A 20,171-nucleotide genomic window follows, 5' to 3' on the forward strand; every position below is an offset into this window, starting at 1 on the left:
AAGAGGAGTTAAGATTTCTTTTGTAGACGAAGACTGGCAGAAAGCATTTTTAATATCCTTTGAAGCCTGTGCATGTAACAAGAAACTGCAGTACTTCATGCTCCATAAACTTTACTGCATTCCTCCAATTTCAGACCAAATGAAGTCAGAGCCAGTTTTAAGAGACTCCAAATATGATTAGCAATCACTGTTACTCATGCATTATTCATAGAGCTGTCATTACAAGTGCCAATTACAGGCATTGATACATGGTTTCATATGTTCTTCTCAATTGGCAACCGATTTTAAATTATAACCCCTAATTTTGCATTCTGGGAGGTGAAATGAAGAAACAAAACAAAGCAACTCTCTCGCTATCTGTAATCTGTAAGCTTTTCCAACAGAGGTCATCCTAAAATCTACTGTAGTCTACTAGGAACAGCACCAACAGAGTCTCTATAGCAAATACAAATTATTTCATATATCCCAGGACTCAGCAGATAAATCCATTGACTGTCAGTTGAGATGCTCAGTTTATCAGTCTGAAGATGCCTAAGTAATTCAAAATAGCACTGAGATTTGATTTATCATTAAGACAGGTGCAAGGTGTTTTACTGAGCATTTTCATTAGCTGTGAAAAAAGCCCAACACCTTTTCATTATTAAGAATACATACAAAGCTATAGATTTGAATATGGGAATTACTTTAGGAAAACATTTAGTCTTATGTTAGTACATTTTTGCATACAATAATACTATGGAACAGGATTGTATATCTTGATGGCAGTATAAGCGCCAGAGTTGGCAGAGGAGAACAACTACTGAAAATTAACATTTGCAACCTTGTTTTTCAAGGATAAAAGTCCTCATGCTGACACTCAAACTCTCCTCTTCCACAGACTGAAAGGAAATAACTCAGTAGGCTGCCAAATGGTATTTACCCCACAACTTCACTGGTCAGCCTAATTGTAGCACAAACCAGACTCAGGGAAAGCTGCCGTTGTTTATAAAACATGCCCCAGAATTGTTAATGGGTGGTTTCTACTTAGAAATAAAGTGTCTTTATCTATTTAAGGTGAGTCTGATTACCAACAGATAATCCCCACTGAAGTGACAGGAGAGTTTCCTAATTGCTTTCCACTAGCTGGAAAGTAGTCACGGTTTGTGTTACCTGCTAATGTGACAGCTTATATTGCTGTTGTGCTGTTAGACTGGCAAAGCCATTTACAGATGATGTTGAAGAACAGCGTTAAAATAACAGGAAGGTAACTGTTTTCCCAACATACAAAAGAGAAGCAAAACATTTTATAAGGGTGCATCTGTAGGAACTGTCTCATTGTATGCATAGATAGCTGATGGATTTGACAGCTCCAAGTGAACGTTCTTTTCTGGTGTCATGTGCTGTTTCTTCCGTAGCTTCTGAAGTGCCTGAGAGCCAGTAGAGAATTTCTGTATCATGTTGTTACTGCTGTATGAACAAGAAAAGCCTTCAGAAGCTAAAGGAGAGAATCAGGCAGGCCAGAAGGCACCTTCTGGAGGCATCTCATCCAACCCTCCTGCTCAAAGCAGAGTCAGGTTTTGCCCCAAACCATGTCCCATTGGCTTTTGAATATTTCTAGGAATGGAGATCTCACAGCTTCTTGAGACCACTTGTTCCAGTGTTCTACCACCTCCACAGTAAAAACCTTCTCCTTTCTATTGAGCTTTTTCTGTGCTCCACTTTGTGTTTGCTGCCTCTCATTCTGGCTTAACTTCTGTTAGAATAGTCCAGGACACTCTGGTCTGCTGTGCAGGTGGATTGGTGGCTCAAGTTCAAACTTGCCACCGGAGTCACTGGATCCTTTCCTACAAAGCTGATCTCTGGACAGCTGGGCCTTAGCCTGCACTGCTTCATGAGATTATCCCATTCCACATGCAGGACTCTGCATTTGCTTTTTTGCTGAACTTCAGGAGGTTCCTGACAGTTAAAGCAACTGAGAAGTATCATGATAGATTTTAACAGATTCAGCATTTTTAAGAAGAGGCGATAGAATAAAGAAGGCAACTCCAACAAAGTTTGCTTAAGTTGTTGAAGACTCTCATAGGGTATAAATTGCAAACCTCAGTAAATTTCATATTGTTCTTAGCTTCCAAAAATTTCATTCAAAACCCTTATTCATGTTTTCTCAAACTGTAAAATATGTCTGCAAATGCAACATGTACCTATGAATTCATATACATATATAATATCATAGATTTATCTACTTTCCATGAAGATCTAGTAAAACACACGAGCAAACAAAGAAAGACCCTTTCACATTATAAAGAAGTATATCCACTCTTCAGAGGGCTGTAAAGAGCATAACAGTAAGTTGGTATAGAATCTGTTCATCTTAGCAATACCCTCTTTTACAGTGTCATGAAGATGATTGTCAGCTATTGTAGAATTCAAGCGTGTTGTTGGCCCATTAAGTAGTCATTTTCTCTGCTGTGTATTATTTGGAACAAAGAAAGTTTAATATTGCTTGTAACAGGCACTTGTGAGACTTTTAAAAAACTGGTGAGTGATTCAGATGAGGAATTGAAGTATTAATAGTACTGTTTCTGAAACAATAGCTACCAGAAGATGGAGGTACACACTACATACTGAAGTGATCACTTGAGCCTTTTTCTGAGAATATGATCAATACAGAGAGAGTTTCATGCCCCCTTCCTTCCCTTGCAAAACTTAAAGCACTGTCTGCAGTCTGAGTGTCTGTACACGTGGAGCCCATTGTGGGTTTGGGAATTTATGTTGAAAACCTGAACTCATCCAAGTCAATGACAAAAATGCTACTGATTCATGCAAGCCTGGCTTTTATTTCCAGAACTTTCTATAAGCACTTGTCTTGCACATGTTAATGTAAATGCCAGCTAAATAAGACAACCAATATCTCCTAATCAGCACAAGTTCATGTAATTTACATATTGCACTTGAAACCAATAAAATGATTGTGTTCTGAGCTGTAATAAGTAACTAAATTATTTTAAGAGCCCAGAAAAACAGACGGAGCACCTTCAGGGCATGCCACCTCATGAATATAAAAATATAATACTACTGAAACCAAAAATATAATACTAAGAAAACAATGAGCAAGTTGTACTCGTCACATGACGTTCCATGAAAATTAGGCTTTGCCTATTAATGTGGCTTCCACGGGGACTGCACGTGTGTGTATTTGTGTAGCTGAAAGGTTTGTAACCTGACAGTGAGCATCAAAGCATATTCATTTAAAATTAGTATGAAAAGGGAAGCTGTATCTGTGCAAAGTGGTGTCTTTTTAAAGAGTCCTGGGGAGCAATAAGTCAAGTTCAGAAAACCCACTGGCTTCTAGACTTCTCACCAGCTGCCCCTGGTAGGAAGGGGTTGCCCCCAGCCCACCATGGGAGAGGATTTGTCGCACTGCTTACAGTGGCATTGTGCTGTGAAAAAGTCTGCTTGCAAGTGACCTTTCATAGCACGAAACAGCAGATGGCAGCCTACAGCCAGGTTTGTTTTTTTTTTACTGTGCTGTTTGCTACTGCAATAAATAAACGGGATCTCTCTACAAGAGTTTTTTGTAGGAAAGCTATGATATATTTTGGTGCATGGAAATATGGAGAATGGGTGTTTGTGTTCTTCCTTCCTCTCTTGCCTCTGTGGCACAACTGTGCTCATTTGTATTTTTGGTGTGGAAGGAATTCTCCATTTTTTTTCCTCATCTAGCTGGTGAAATTTATTGTTGCACTACAGCTCGTCAAAGAAACCGGGCAGAAGCAATTGATCTGGGGACAGCAAGCAAGGAACTTTTAAGTTGTTGAATGCTTCTGACGAGTCTTTGGCAAAGTCAAGAAGACCTTGATAATATTTTTTTGTTTGTTTCCATTGAGCTTTTATTAGTCTGCTTCTGAAGAAACTGTGTAGTTACACACGCAGCATCTCCCCTCCCTTGGCTGACTGCTGCTGTGCTGGTACATGGTGCTCCAAAAGACTAACAAATCGGTGTGTACTCTCTTACACTTTCAAGATCTCCATCCTGCCCTTTTGGCATAAATGCAGCCACATTAGGGTACTTATGTTCCCAATGACAGAGGCTCAGAAAAAATTATGTAATGGCCACAGAGCACTTTGCAGGCTGGTATCTCCTTGGAGTACATGGCAGGATGAGCTGAAGGCTTCACGCATATTCATGGCTCATGTGTATCCATACACATGAAGAAGTGGCCTACAATATAAATATGGTTGCCCAATCTAGAAAATATGATCCAGAGCCTTGGATTTGCTTGTATAAGGTTTCAAATGGCTTCTCTTTCAAATATTTGATTCCTTCTCCTGCCCTGTTCTTGTTCTCTTTGCCTTCCCTGGGCTCCAAGCAGCAGTGAGGGAGTGGGGGGCCTCAGAGAAATTCCCATACAGACCCTGTCACTTGTGCCCTGTACCACCTAGCAATGCCTCCTTGCTTTGCAGTTCCCAGTGCTCAGAAACAGCACTTGGGTTCTGCAGATTGCAAATGGCACATGCAGCTGATATGGTAGTTGTTCATTTAATACTAAAATGGCCAGAATTTCTTACGTGGTGTCACCTAAGGAGAGCACAGTAGGATGACAGTCTATTTGTAAAATATTTTCTTTGGATCAATAGAGAGAAAAGCTGAATGTTTTAAAACGTGATCTTTCAGCACAATTTGATTTTATAGACATGAAGAGAAGTTTTATGTATATTCATTAGGTGAAATACGAGCCTACTTCTCTTTTTAATTTGCTTAAGAAAAATCTGACCACAGAGCGTTTTTTTATAGTATTAAAAAAAGCTGTTAAGAACATTGCCAAAAGGATATTGCATCAATAATTCAGAATATCCTTTACAAAGTACAGAAATACTTCTAGGACTTCTAAAATGGAAAATCACAAAGTTTTAAAATCCTGTTTAGTAGGAGACAACTAGTCTTGTCTCAGTTGCTACCCAGCCATAGAAAAATGTGATGCAAGTAATTTTTGATGCTATTCACATAACAGGGCCTGCTTTTAACGTTAGCTGTCATCTGCCCTTTCCAGCCTTGGGATTTGCCTGCTTTCATCAGGAAATACAAAAGTAATCTCAGAGCTTCAGTTTTGCCTCCCTCTTCTGCACTCTTGTGGTGGGTTGATCCTGGCACCCACCCAGTCACTCGCTCACTACTGCCCCAGCAGGGTTGGGAAGAGAATCAGAAAAGCAAAGACAAGAAGTCTCTTGCTGTTTAAAGACAATACAATAGGTGAAGCAAAGCTGTGCCTGCAAGCAAAGCAAAACAGGGCATTAATTCAGTGCTTCCCATCAGCAGACAGATGTTTAGCCACTTTCTGGAAAGTCATGCTTCAGCACACCTAATGGTTACTGGGGAAGACATCTGCTATGACCACAAATGTACCTGCTCCTTTTCATGAGCTTTTATCTCTGAGCACAACATTATAGAGCATGGAATATCCCCGTGATCTGTTGAGCTCAGCTGTCCTGTCCTGTCCCTCCCAGCTTCTTGTGCAACACCAGCCTACACGTGGGCAGGCAGAGAGGGAAGAAGAAAACCTGGATGCTGTATATCACTGCTCAGCAATATCCAAAACACTAGTGTCTTATTAACAGTGTTTCAGTCACAAATCCAAAAAGGGCTGCCATGAAGAAAATTAACACCAACCCAGCTAGACTCAGTACGACTTGTCTTCTCCCCCTCTTTCTCTAATGGACCAGCATAAGAGAGACAAGAGAAGATCAAGAATTTCAGCCTTCCAGGTCTCGCTAACCCCATAGACTTTTCAGACTCATTCAGTGTAAACAGACAAAGGGATGGTAAGTCTAAGACTTTCTCCATGAAAGTATTCTGCTGAGAGGACTTAATGGGGACTCCTTTGTAAGAAGACTAAAGCAGTACCCCTTTGTGTTGGTAAAGCATTTAAAGCAGTGTTTTGTTTAGGTGTTAAATGCCTCATGAGGTTGCAATTAATCAGTCTGAACAGTAATGCAATATTAAGAGCTTGTTGTTTGCTGGCATTCCTAAGGGAAAGATACCTGCCATGATGCCTGTTAATAAAGTCTAGGAACCAGCTCCTGCAGGGGTCACAAGTGCTGCAGCAACTGCTCCAGCTGCTTCCAGGGGAGAGGCACTGCAGGGCCCTGGGTGGCAGGAACTTATGCATGCAGCAAGACCCAGTTGCAGACCAAAACACAGTTACCAAAAAGACCTGCCAGCTGGTCTGAGGAACTCGTCCTCTAGTAAGGGTGTTCTGTGGAAGGCTTATGGAAGTATTTATACAACCCTGCTGAAAATACCCAGCACTATTCTCTGCTCATTGCTGTGGGAGAAAGAATTAGTATGACAAGCACAAGAGGCAAACTAGAAATGCACCTTTTCTTATTAAATCGTTTCTTGTGCAGAGAGTGCCACTTCCAACAATTCTTATTTCAGCTATTTGCTGGTATATTCTGTTCTATGAAACTCTCATCGACGAGAAAGGAATTAAGCTGCATTTTACATATTTTTTTGTTTCCTTTTTTCCTGCAAGATGGAGACATGACACCAGTTGTCATATTTCAGGGGTAGGATGGAAGATGAGATTATAATTATCAGCTTTACTGGAAAGCAATTCTCCCTTAATTGCTCTAACAACACTGTAACAATAGAATCAGAAACAAGGAATTTTAACGAATTGCTGTTGACTTCTGTTAGTTAAAGGTGGCTGAAGTATCTCTGCAATACAGAAACAAGTATTTCCTAAATTCTGTGGTAGACACTGATTCTCTAGTCCTGCAAATGCAACATCTCAGAACAAGATCCCCTTCCCCAGTGTCCTGATAAAGCTGTTGATCACCTTCAGAGACCAGTCATGCATGTAATAAATTCTGTGTATCATAACCCTGTGTTTGAATCTCACCTGTCCTCTGGCATGTATAACACTGATGTTATGGTGTGGTAGGTGTCAGATTGCTTAGGTAAAACTTAGGTAAATACCAAAGTTGTTAGATTGCATCCTTCCTTATTCTTCAATCTCATTCTCTAGTTATGATATTTATTCTTCACATTGCTGCAATAAATTTTAGCTGGTAGGACATTGTGTTCCCTAATTGGCAACATATGCAGTAATGAAGAACTTAATTCCCAGCAAATATGTTTGGAATTATTGGAGTGTAAACATTTACAAGAAAGGTTTAAATTTGCTCTGGCACACCTCTATCAAAGTAGTCAGGTTTGTGTGTGAGGGATACTGGGAGGAAAAACAAGGAAGAGAAGGAAGAATGAGGGATGAAGAGGGTAAGGTGAGAATGGCAGACCAGCTTTGTGTGTTTGCGTGCCTGTTGAAGATTCAGACTTTTAAATTTGCTCCTGTGGGTGCTGATGCTAAATCTTTGTATGTGTGGGAAGGAGAAAACACAAGCACACACACCCCTGCCTTGCTACACAGGCCCTTGTAAACCTATGGTTTTCACCTTTTGGGTAGTGGCAATAGAGGCTGAGCTTTGTCAGTTTGGTCAAGCACAGTAGAGACTTGTTTTCATAGCTGTTGCCAAAGCTGTTTGATAGAGAAGGCAAAAGATTCTTTATTTACCTTGGGGAAAAAAAACAATGACAACAGTTTCCCACAATGGTATTTAACCTTAAATCTCAGAAAACAGAAGTGCCAGAAAACAACTATTTCTAGCAGTTACAGATTCTCCCTAAGTGTTGTAGTAGCTGCCATGGTTCTGCCCTCTTTGTTAAATGTTACCCTTTAGGCAGTACTGTTTGTCCTGTTTAAGAATATTTGTTTAACATGGGTGAGCAGCAAATGAATGGCAGCCACTTCTTAAAACTTCACACCTTTTTCTTTCCAAACACTAAACAAAGACTAATTTTTAATTTGAATGACATCTAGGCACAGACTATCTGTTAGATTTGTACAATAAGAAAATGTGGAGTTTATATTCTAGAGACAGTGGTGGGTTAGTGAGATTGGTCTTTTAATATGATGCATAAGGTTATGTTTCCCATGTCTGTATTAATTTATTTCAGGTTTCATGATTTAGTGACAGTGCCTCATTCATTACCTGTGTTTCTATGGTAACCAAATATCCCATAATGGCTCTGCTACGATGCCAAAAATTGTTTCAATTTAAGCTAATCTATTCAATTTTAGGCCATTATGCAGCAGTACTAGCAGGGATGACATTAGAGCTTTTTGGCTTTTTTGGCAAGTTTATTTTGTTGCTGAGAAAAGTAAAAAACCAGACAGTAACGAGACTGTTATGAATAAGAAGCACTGGGATGTCCATGCATTCAAAAAAGCTTTTAGAGCTGTCTGGCATCTAAATCCAATACATATTGTGATCTTGTGGTCCTCACAGCTGTATCCTACAATTGGTTTTCACTTTGAAAAAACAGCAAAGTCCTGCTTTGAATCCTGTGTGCTTGGTTTTCCCTGTTTGGATTTTTGATATCTTAAGTCTTCTTGACAAGAAACAACCTTTCAAGCTTTCCCTAGTATATGGGACCTCATACTTCAAGAATAATGCTTTTTATCCTTATTGATCAAATATTTTAATACTGATTTGAGCACCTTGTCTATAATAATCTTATAGACTAAATTACCCCAATTTCCAGTGGCATGTTTTGAGGAGCTAGCATTAGACACCTGTAGTTTTAACACTGCATCTACTTAACACACATCTAAACTTGAGACAACAGGACCCTTGCAAACACCTGTAACTAAGCAGCTGCATAAGAATTTGAAGAATCAGGCACCAAATGTGGTTTTTTGTTCTATTTTTATCAAATCAGTGAGTGGAGCAATGGATTGGTAAAGGTTTCATAGACTTGTAGAATGATTTGTGTTGGAAGTGACCTCAAAGATCATTGAGTTCCAACTCCCCTGCCGTGGGTAGGGACACCTCCCACCAGTTTGCTCAAAGACCCATCCAACCTGCCCTTGAACACTTGCAGGGATGGGGCTCCCACAACTGCCTTTGGCAACCTGTTCCACTCACCCTTACAGTGAAGAATGTCTTCCTAATACCTAATCTAAATCTATGCTCTTTCTCAGAACAGTTCCCTCAGGTGCAAAAAGAAGTAGCTAATATTTCAGCAAGGTGCCTTGGAACCAGTAAGTGATAAGGGTCTTTTTATTCTGTCTGTCTGCTCAATATTCCTTCTGATTTCCCCTAGGATTCTCTCACACTGAAAAAAGTTCTGCCCTGATAAGAAAAAAATGATGCAGGAGTTATTTCAGTGTTGTGTCAGTACAAATTTCTGTTATGACGGTACTACCAAACCTCCTGGTTTGATGAAAATAAGCAAAGCATGAAACACATTTACAATTCTTGCAACTGCAACTAGTAAATATGTTTTGGTACTTAGGCTTGACAAGATAAATACCAGCACCAGAAACGAAGCTGAAGAACTGAGAGGAATTGAGTGATTTGGCCTATATTGAATTAAGAGAAAACATACTGTTTTTTTGCAGGAGGAGAAGATGAAATAAATTGGGTGAATAGAGAAAACACACTCAATGATGTAACTGCACAATAGCAGCATACATACACCCAGCAGACTGACTGTAAGTGGAAAGCAGACTGACAAAGTCATGCTTGGGAAGTGTGGCTGACAGACAGGCAGTATCACTTGCTACCAAGCCAAGGACAGGAGGCAGGTCTGAAGTCGCTCATTCTTGCTAATGCTGCAGAATATAAAATGCCCAGCTGGCATCTCTGGCCTGGCACCTGAGCACAGGCAAATGGAGGTAAATGGTGGCTGAGTTTTTGTAAAGGGGAATGGAACAGAAGGGAGGAAGCTTTCTGCACGTGGTCCTTGCAACAGGAAGGAGGTAAGTCATGTCTGGTTTGTTTGTCTTTTTTTTAATTTTGTTTTTGTTTAGATCACCTGCCTAAAAAACCTCAGTCTATTGCCCCTAACTTCCTTTTGATTCCACTCAAATTGCCCATTGTGTCACCTCCCCTTTGCTCTCCTGTGTGCGGGGGTGACTGAGTTGGTTAGAAAGCATTCAGCCATCACTCCAGGAGGTTGCAGAGCTACTCCTCTCCAGCAACAGTGACACCATTAACAGTGGTGAGATCTCAGCAGTGGAGTCATCAACTCACAGCAAGCATGCCCAGGCCAACTAACAGCAAGCATGTCCAGGCATTAGGCAAAGCAATTCTGATTCCTGACTCTAAATTACTAAACACATCAGAAAGAACTGAACTGATAAAACTATTTGCATCAAATGCCACCCAATTCATTGTATTATCTTATAGGTGTATTAATTTATAGAAGAATAACAAAGACCCAGGGAAAAAATATCACTAATATTGAGCTTTTTATCCCATTGTTGTTTTATGTATGTCAGAGACTGGTACCAAGCTTCTTTGTATGTTATAATCAGTAATGAATCAGCAACCTTAAGGGGCAGGGTTATATGTTGTATATCACATTCTGTAGCTAGCTCTTCTTCTGAGTTCATCAGTGTAAGAAATGAAGGAATTAGACACAGTTGTGTTATGTTGACCTTGCAGCATGAGTTTTATCACTGTATTATTTGTAAATTTCTGGAGTCGGGAATGCTTGACTGCTTATTACTGGATGCCTAAAAATGAGGCTCAATTTCATGATCAATAATGAAAGAATGTCACCACAGAACAGACCCTGAGTTCCTGTAAACCTTATTCTATCCAGCTCTGCTCAGTGCAACAGTTACAGCTTCTATCAGTTGAGAACATAAGCAAGAGCCTTCACATAGCATATCAATACTGTGCCATTTCCAACCTGTTCTGAGAATACTTTTCCAAAACCAGAACATGGCTGTGCTTGCTTTCATCATTTCTTTTAACTGGCTGGGATGCTTTCTTTTTACTGTAAATAATGCAACATTACAAAAGAAAATTGCAGAAGATTTACTCATTCAAAGATCCCTTGAATTCTGTCCCAACCCAAGTGCAACAATTATCTAGGATGTGCAGAATAAGATAACAAACGATTGAATTCATGTTCTTCAAAATTCTTGAAAATTATATTCCTGCCTATTTATTGAGATAAGAATGCTGTTAGTAGACCTGAAGTTTATCCTTCAAAATCTGTGCTTCCTTTTGGCCATCATCCCTTTGTTCACCAAGGGGGAAGAGGTGGAGTGCTCCCTGTCTCTCCCTTTAAGCTGAACATTCATCTTATGTTCGTGTCCCCAGCCTGCATTAAGCCACTAAATTTAATATTGCCAAAGTTCACTGCTTTGTTTACAAGACAGCATGACACAGCAAATAAAAATACCTTCCTTTTTAAAATCTGAAGATTTGTACACAGCCAAAGAGCATGTAAGGAACTCAGGCTGTGCCTACATAATGACTTGAACATGTTCAAAGTGGGTGTAAAGAAATATTCACCTCTGCTGTAGGTAGCAGCATGTAGTCTGCTTTTTTTTTAAAGTATGGATTTGCAACCTCTATGCCTTTTCCCTCATGACTTTACACTTTTCTGTGCACAATTTGGATTTCCACAGTATTGTGGAAATGTAAATTACAGTAAAGGGGTAATTTCAATTGTTAGACTACTTGTGCTCACCACAAGTAGGAGTGTAGAGACTACCCTTAAGATCACAATAGGGAATACAGATTAACTCTTCAACCAGAAGTCTTTTGCTGTTTTAATACAGAAACTAACAGGAGGACCTGAAGCTACTAAAAACACAACAAAAAAATAAGTTGTTGAAGGTGCTTCTCAGGCTCACTGGAGTATTAGTGCTGTTATTTCTCTTTTTGCAATCCAGAGGTGACAAAGAAGGTGACAAAGAAGCTGGTATAATTCCTATTCTGCAGGTGAAAGTCTGTGATAGAAGTGGGTATCCAGATAGGTACCAAAACACTGTATTAAACCATATGGTAGAGGTAAAAAACAAGCATAAGCATGCTGCTGCCTGGTCTGCATTCTTTCTACCTGTCTTGTGAGCTACTGCCACAGCTGCAGCTCAGGCTCAAAGCATCCAAAAAGCTTAGGAAGAGGCAAACTTAAGATAATGGTGAGTTTAGCTGTAGCTTGGTAAGTCCTACCACGCTTTATCATTTTACACTGTATGAGCAAGAACTTTTGCTCTTCCAAAAGTAAAATCCTAGACCATAATGCAACTCTTCAACTGATTTGCAACAAATGTTCATTAAGGAGGGCAAGTGATCTGAGTCAAGAATGGACTCAGACCACCGTGTAACTGACACACTGCAAACATACACAGGATCAGACAGAGAGTTCTGGTTTAGAGGGGAAAGAGGCCAGCAGAAAGAGCAAAGCTTTAATTTCCCTGCTCCCAGCTGGGGTATAATACAGAGTTTGCAATGAGTCACACAAGTTGACTCATGAAGCAAAGAAGTACCTGCAGCAGTAGATGTACATTTTGCTCCTGCAATTCTATCAAGTTTCTACCATGCACACAGCATTGTCCTATTACTGCAGAGGATAATGAGGAAATTGAATTATGTATTAAAAAATGCATTGGGAAATCACTTTGTGATTGCATTACTGGGAAGTGCCTGACCAGGTCTTATAGTGGCTGTCAATCTGATACCAGCTCCATCTAAATATGCACATAGCCACTCCTTTTAATTAAACAGCCTTCCTTAAATCTTCTTTTTGTGCATCCCACAGAATTGGCAATAATTAGCTATTCTGGCTCTTTGATATTCATCTTCTCTTATTTTAGATGTCTGTAAGGTGGATGTCCAGTTCTCAAATCCCTGGATTCTTTTTATAGACTCTAAAGAGAAAGGGGTGCTTTGGGGGTCATCACCTACCTAACTCTAAAGTAAATATATTTTTAGAGTGACTGCTTTACCTTCCATCATTCCCTCTGGCATAATCTATGCATCACCCTGCATCTCTGTAATCTCTTGTTGAGGTCATAGACTTCTATGGGCAGAGACCATCTTTTGTTCTGTGTTGGTACAGGCATTAGCTAAATGGGATCAAAATTGAAGCTCTCCATGTTCCAGTCATGGGCATAAGAACAATAAAAGCACAAAGTACTGAATATACTTCCAGATAATTATATATCTTTTATCTGGTGCCATCTAGTCATTTAAGGATGTTTGAGTTTCCAGATGTAAGATGTACATGTGGTTTGAAAAGATGCAGAATTCAAACAGCCGGTGCTCCAAGACCTTCGTTCCTGTGACATAGCGACCAGAATAGGAAATCTGGGAGCAGGAAGAGGAGCCTAATTTATCCCCACCTCTACTATGGCTGATGGAAATAGCTGTAAGATAGAGCAACCTGAAACTCAGAAGGGAAATAGCAGCATAAAATAAGGGTTTTAGTTTTTTTTTGTTAGACTGTGAGGAATAATCATATGTCACTCTGAGTAAATAATGACATAAAGTTTCTTCTCCTCCAGAAGATTTGAATTTTAAGCCTGTCTAACAAAAGTTTTATGAGCATGCTTTAAATACATTAAAATGCATTTCAGCAGTCTCTATCCAATATTACATTCAGTCACTCATTTTATTTTTATAGCATTCTCCATACAAGTGCCACAGAGAGTTCAGCTGCAAAGCACACTTAATTAAAAACTCCACTAAGTAAATAGGATTGGGTTTTATAAACCACAAGACACCTATCATTTTAATCACACATGGAAATGTAGCCCACACACAAGAGACACAGGTTGCTATGTAGAGAAACTGAAGAAACAAACCTTCTTTTAGTTTTACTGAGTTTCAATAGAGACACTAAAAAAATGCATATTTCATATAAAAATACAGAGTGCTGAGCATCTGGTGCTTAAAGTTCAAATAACTAAATGCTGAAAAATAATTCCGTGTGTGTTATAAAACAGGCTGTAAAAGTGGAAGGTTAAAGCTAAATGTCTATTCCTCTTTTAGACAAAAGAAAAAAGGGGGGAAAAAAAGCTTTTCAAAATGATTCAGCTTGGAATCTTCATCAGCACAGTAATACTGCCTTCAATTTTTTTTCTAGCTATATGAATTATGGTTGTGTTTTTATCATTCTGGTAGATATCTCTGGATATTGCATTTATGTATTCAGTGTGATGTACAAGAAATGAGCTAGATAATTACAAGTAAGCTGAACCAGCTGCAAATACAGATAATGTACATTCATTAGGATATAATTAGAAGACTCTGTGTGTGTGTGTGTGTGTTTGTGTGTGTGTCAAGGTTTTTATACTGCCATTGTGACTGGGATGTTTTCGTTATCATGTCTGCACTGTGAGACACTTGCTAAGGTTTTCACTGCCATGATAAATCCTGGATTTGACAGATGGACCACTCAGTGGATAATTAATTGGCTGGATGGCTGCACCCAGAGAGTTGTGGTCAATGATTCAGTGTCCAAGTGGAGGCAAGTGATGAATGGCATTCCCCAGAGACCAGCATTGGGACCAGTGCTGTTTAACATCTTTGCTGGTGACATAGTGGGATTGAATGTATCTTCAGCAAGTTTCCTGGTGATACCAAGCTGTGTGGAGTGGTTGACACACTTGAGGGAAGGGATGCCATCCAGAGGGACCTTGACAGGCTGGTAAGGTGGGCCAGTGCCAACCTCATGAAGTTCAAGGCCAAGTGCAAGGTCCTGCACCTGGGTTGGGGCAACCCCAGGCACAAATACAGGCTGGGGGAAGAATGACTGGAGAGCAGTCCTGAGAAGGACTTCAGCTGTGAATCTGCTTGGAGTAGTGAGGATCTGACAACAAGCTCATGAGTGCTTAGCTGCTGTAGCCCTGATCCTAAAAAGAGCCAGCATGCTAGGAATAAATAATAAAAAAACCTTACATGCTCATGATACTTACTAAATGAATGTTTGATGATAAGAATGACATTTTTTTACTTTAAATGATAAGTCCTGTGAACAAAATATAGGCACCTTGCCTATGAAAGGAAAAATATTAAAATTGCTTATTAAATTCCTATTTGAAAGGTGAATGGAAAGCTCAGTGCATTTGCACTTGACAGATATTGTTGTTGCCATGAAATAATTTTGACGTTTAGATGTCAAAAATCTTTATATGGGTATATTATTCCTACAAGATTTTCGTTGTCTTTGATTATTCTGGTATTTCTGGTTTTGTCTTTCAATGTTTTAATTTCACTGTGGATTTATGCCCGAGTGGTGCACTAAGTCCATAATTAATCCTATATACTTTGCAGCATATTGGGAAAATGGCAATCCTTGCAACTTCCTTCCTTGCATGCACTTTATAGTCACTTCCTTCTTCTTTCCTTGTCTTCCATTCCAACACATCTCTTGCCTTCTCCTTGATTTAAATGAGAATGGTGGGCTGTCTCAGATCACACACTTCTGCTCTCATGTTGTATCATTTCCTCCAGCCTTTTTCTACCTTTTATATTTAGAGTGGAGTTTTCAGGCAAGGACTGCAGGTTACCCTGTCTTGCTCAGTTTAGTCCTTAGATTTCATTCCAATAACCATGATTAGGAATGCTAGGTAGTTTGTAAAGATAAACCTAACATAGAATTGTCTGGAGAGAAACCTTGAACTTAGGTGTTCCTGTGTCTGGGAGGAGATCTCACTTCAATTGGTGGGGTATTTTGTAAGGTCCTTAGGTGAAGTTGGGTAAAATGTTCCTATTGCATAACTTAGACATGTAGAGACCGAACAAAGATGTTCTTACTTCCATGACTACAGAAAATGCTGAAGGTACATTTACCATGAGTGCCTGAAGAAAGCTGAGAGAGATACATGACCAAGGTCCCCATTCAAAAAGTCTGTTTGGGCTGCACTTTTCGGAAGGGTCTCAAGAGCAATCAGCTCTACCACAAATCAACTGTATTTCTTTGCATGTACTGTTTGTTACAGATTCAAAGACAGTAAATATTCTTTCTGAGCTAGACCTGGGGTCTCTCAGATGCTCAGGAGGATGCTCAGTTTCTGTACGCTTTCTCTTCCTGTAACTTGAAAAAAAAAAAGACCCTTAATTCACGGTCCTAAAGGGGAGATATGTTTCCTCTGATGCATCCTCTCATTAGTACTATGTACGTAGCTTTTACTAGTGTTTCATTCCACTTAATTTAAATAAAATATGGCCTTTGTAACCAAGAAGAAAATTAGTAGCTGGTGGAAGCTCATTTGTAATTATGTTGAGTTGAAACTAGTAATTATTACATTACTTTTTATGTACAATGTTTTTCCTCCCAAATCCCCTCTGATTCCCTCATAGATGCCCATGAATTTTGCAGTAATTTTGTTATCACTGTTGTGAGAGATGGAGGAGATCCCAGCAGCTCCTTCTTATCTTTCTTTCACTTCACAAAAAAAGAAATAATGGCTCAGCTTGTGAGGAAATCATCCTTCTCTAAATCATACTGTTCAATCAGAGATAACTCATTGTCTGGTTTCATTCAAGAATACCTTGCTTTTATACTGCCAGAGCTGTCTTAAACGCTACAGGTTTGTTTCTAACTTTTTATTCATGGAATGTTTCCTGAAGTTCCCTTTAGAAACCCTTCAATCTTACTAGCAGTCTCTTGTGATAAACACTGGTGTGTGCTACTAGTAGTACTTGTATGGCTTTGGAGAGATTGGATACGCTGTGGAAGATGAAAGGAAAAGCACTGACACCGAGATGTACCTCAGTGTATTCCTGTGCTAACTGGCACAGTCTGCCCTCTTCTAAAAGGCAGCCTTGGCCTCTTCTCTCCCCTCCCTCTTGGTGCATTCCCCAAGGTCTGTGAGTTCTCATGCAGAACCTGGGGACATTTCTGGGGGGTTACACTTTGATGTGTTAGCACCACTGAGTAGTGCCATAAGTATCACAGTTACAGGGGAGCTAATTGCTCTTCTGCTCTGACCTCCTCCAGGGCACTGCTTGTTCAGCATCAGAATGAATCACCCTGGGACACTGCTGTGAAAAAGCTAGGCAGATCTGAGCCAGAAATGTCCCAAATCTGTGTGCTAGCTTCTCTTTATTTAGGGAAAGAAACCTTCAAATTTATCAGTCCTTTGTTTTCAAGCATGGCATCTCTCTGAGTATTTTCCTGCTAGTTTGCAGAATTTTACTGACAGAAATGTCTTCCCATGTACCCAGGTGTGGATATTGACAATAACACATGATAATATCTTCCATGCCTTTTATTAAGTGTGCTTTCTAGACCATCATCAGGTCTTGTAGCTCTTTGTGAAAGCCTTCCCCAGATTTCCCCATATTCTTTAAAATGTTGACAAAAGAGCCTCAAATGCAATTGTAAATGGTATGCAGGGAGTCACCATCACCTTCCTCCTCCTGTGTGATACCACTTGCTCTACAAGCAAATTGCACTCGTTCATTACCATGATGCTTTTTCGGTGCCTCTAAATTGAAGAAGAAAACTGGCATCACGTAACTGTAGCATCTTTTTCTTCTTTTTTTCCTTGAACAATTCTGACAGATGGAATTCATTTCAAGATTAAAACAGATCAGTTTAGGCTGATAAATTTAGTGTCAGTGGCATCTGCGGAGGAAATTCATAGTTGGTGGAGGCATGGGGAGCGATTCAGCTGACCATCACGAGGAATATGATTTGTTCATGACACATTAATGCCACTTCCCATGTCCTCAGTTATCTCATCTAACTTCCAGCTGCTGCTCTTAGAATGCCAAGAGTCTCCCAGTGGTCCATTTGACATCATGCATAGTCCAAGATGTACCAAATGCTACTGCAAACCAGTGTGTAGGCAACTGAGTCATCCTCTAGATGTCTGTTTTATCATGAGCTGAAATGCTTCCTAGGCTCTGTTGCCTGTAATAGGTTTTTAGACATCTATTGACACCTACATGGAGACATTTTAAGTTCCTAGTCTGAAATTAATTCAGGCCCAAAGGCTCGATTTAGTTTCCTGAAAACAGATATTTACCACTTCTTTAATCTCAGGTCAGCTTGCCCTACTTTTTCTCAAATTGCTAGCCGGACCACAGGGTGGCCGTCCACGCAGGGAGAGAGACTCTGATGGTTTATACACCCCTAGGTGAAAGATCTGCAGTCCTCCCCCTTTGAGAACATTGAGCTCTAATAGTTAAAAAGTGTAAATGTTTCAGACTTGCCAAGGAGATAGAAGCTATTCCATGAGAATTTAAGCACATCTTTCATACTTCTCCTGAGATAAGGACCACATATATCTGTTGAATGCATCTCCTTTCAGCTTTTCATTGGTAATTGTGTCAGTGCTGTCTAGTGTCAAGGCCAATGCTAGGATTTCACTTTCATACAGGGTGCTGTATAAATAATGTGCTTTGGATATTTTAAAATTCCAGGCATGTGACTCTGAGCTTCAGTATTATCCTTTTCTTTCTTTAGAAATGAACAATGCCACCTCCTTGTGTTTATATCCAAGGCCACTAGCATTGGTATATAGAAATAGAAATAAATAGAAATAAAAATAAATATAAATCAAATCCTTATCTCTCTACCCAATATTGTCATAATCCTTGGCCTTTGTGGTTTATCAAAAAATGCAAAACTACATTCTACTCCTTTCTCTCAATTCCTTTCAAAACAGTAGAAGAGATTGTTGTGATTAATACTAGAAAATATTACAACCTTTTCCTTTTAACTTGGACTATGAGATATTTGTGTGTAAATTTAGATTTAAAATTAGAATTAGGTCTGGGTGTAGATTTAGATTTAGAATCCCCCAGCATTTGAAGCTGGGGGTCTGGATTACAACTCTGTTTTCTAGGTAAGGATATAATGTTCTGTAATGTTTTACAGGCAATATAATGTATTACTCAGTTTTCATTTTTATTTTCTTTAATGTATTATTTGAGATTTGTTTATGAATGTCTAAAATCAAGACACTAAAGTGCAGAGCAGATAAAAGCCATTGTCATTAACATTGCCAGACAGTCTTTTCCACATCATATCATAGGCTTTTTATCCCTTAATAGCATGCTAAAAAGTACTGTAAAGATGTTGTATCTGAGGCTTATGACACTTCACATAAAAGATTATGGGCTATACAACTCAGCTGGTGGCGCCAGCTGCATGTGCACTTCGTTTCAGGAGTTATCACTAAGAAATATTTATGATAGGTGGGGAAATGATTGCAGGAGAAAAACATTGCTCTAATGGGAACTGCAGTATCATTTAACTTCTTTCAAATTCTTTTTATCCAAGTTGCTGTCTTAACAGTGCCTGTCGCAGATGCCTTATATTAGCATACTCATGGTAGGATCCATCTGCCAAAATGCAAGAGTCTAAAAATTAGACATACAATTCTAAGGTAGTCATCCTAGGCTATACTGTCATTTGAAAAATGTAGACACCTACAGAAGAATATTCACATTAAGCTCTTATTTTATGATGAGTTGAATCATCTTTGAAATGTAACTATCCCTCATTGACTGCAAAGTTAATCTAAAGTTACAATAAAGGTTCAGGTATATAACTTTAAATTACCTAGATTATTAAATTTGGACAAATTATGTTTTGGTTGACTATAACCAGTGCTTATTTAGTTTCTTTGAAGTCTTTCCCAAAATAATCTATTTTTATTTATATAGGATAATCATAATTAATATTTTTTTGGTCATTTACCAAAGAAAAAAGTAAAAACTGTGATAACAGAGACCCAGAATATGGGAGTTTTACAGTATGACTGCACACTGGCAAATGACCTAATCCCGAAGGTTTTGTCTTGAGTAATGTGAGAAGGAAACAGAAAGGAGCAAGGCATCCCCTTCTCAAGGTCATGGAAATGGCTGTGCTCCTACAGGGCCATGGCTTCATGGAGAAGCCCAGCCCAGAGCTACTCACTTGGCTTCACAGTTCTGCTGGGGTGAATGGTGAATTGCAGAATTAAATGCCATTTGCTGTCCCTGTAGCTGTTCTCATGTTTCTACCATGTTTCTGATGAGACACACAAGCTGTTTTCAAGAACATGAAGCCCAGGAGCACATGCTGCTGTGCCCAGGCATATGGCATAACAAACAAGAGGAGCCATTTCCTTAGCCAAAGGTGGGAGAAGTGAAATTCTGCAGAGTAAGTGCTCTCTTTCACTGATGAAAAACAGACCGTCTTAATCATTCTGTTCTGTGGCTTTACATCGTTATTGAGGCAACAGATACTGGTTTTATCTCCTTTTGATACTAGGTTTGTCAGCTGGAGTCAGCAACCCCAGCTGATATGAGTATTTTGTTTTCAAGAAAATAGACAAAAACATGTTCCTTCCTGATAAGCAGAAGTGATTGTACTTTACATGAATCAC

The sequence above is a fragment of the Apus apus genome, chromosome 1, assembly GCF_020740795.1.
Source record: "Apus apus isolate bApuApu2 chromosome 1, bApuApu2.pri.cur, whole genome shotgun sequence".
NCBI classification, from domain to species: domain Eukaryota; kingdom Metazoa; phylum Chordata; class Aves; order Apodiformes; family Apodidae; genus Apus; species Apus apus.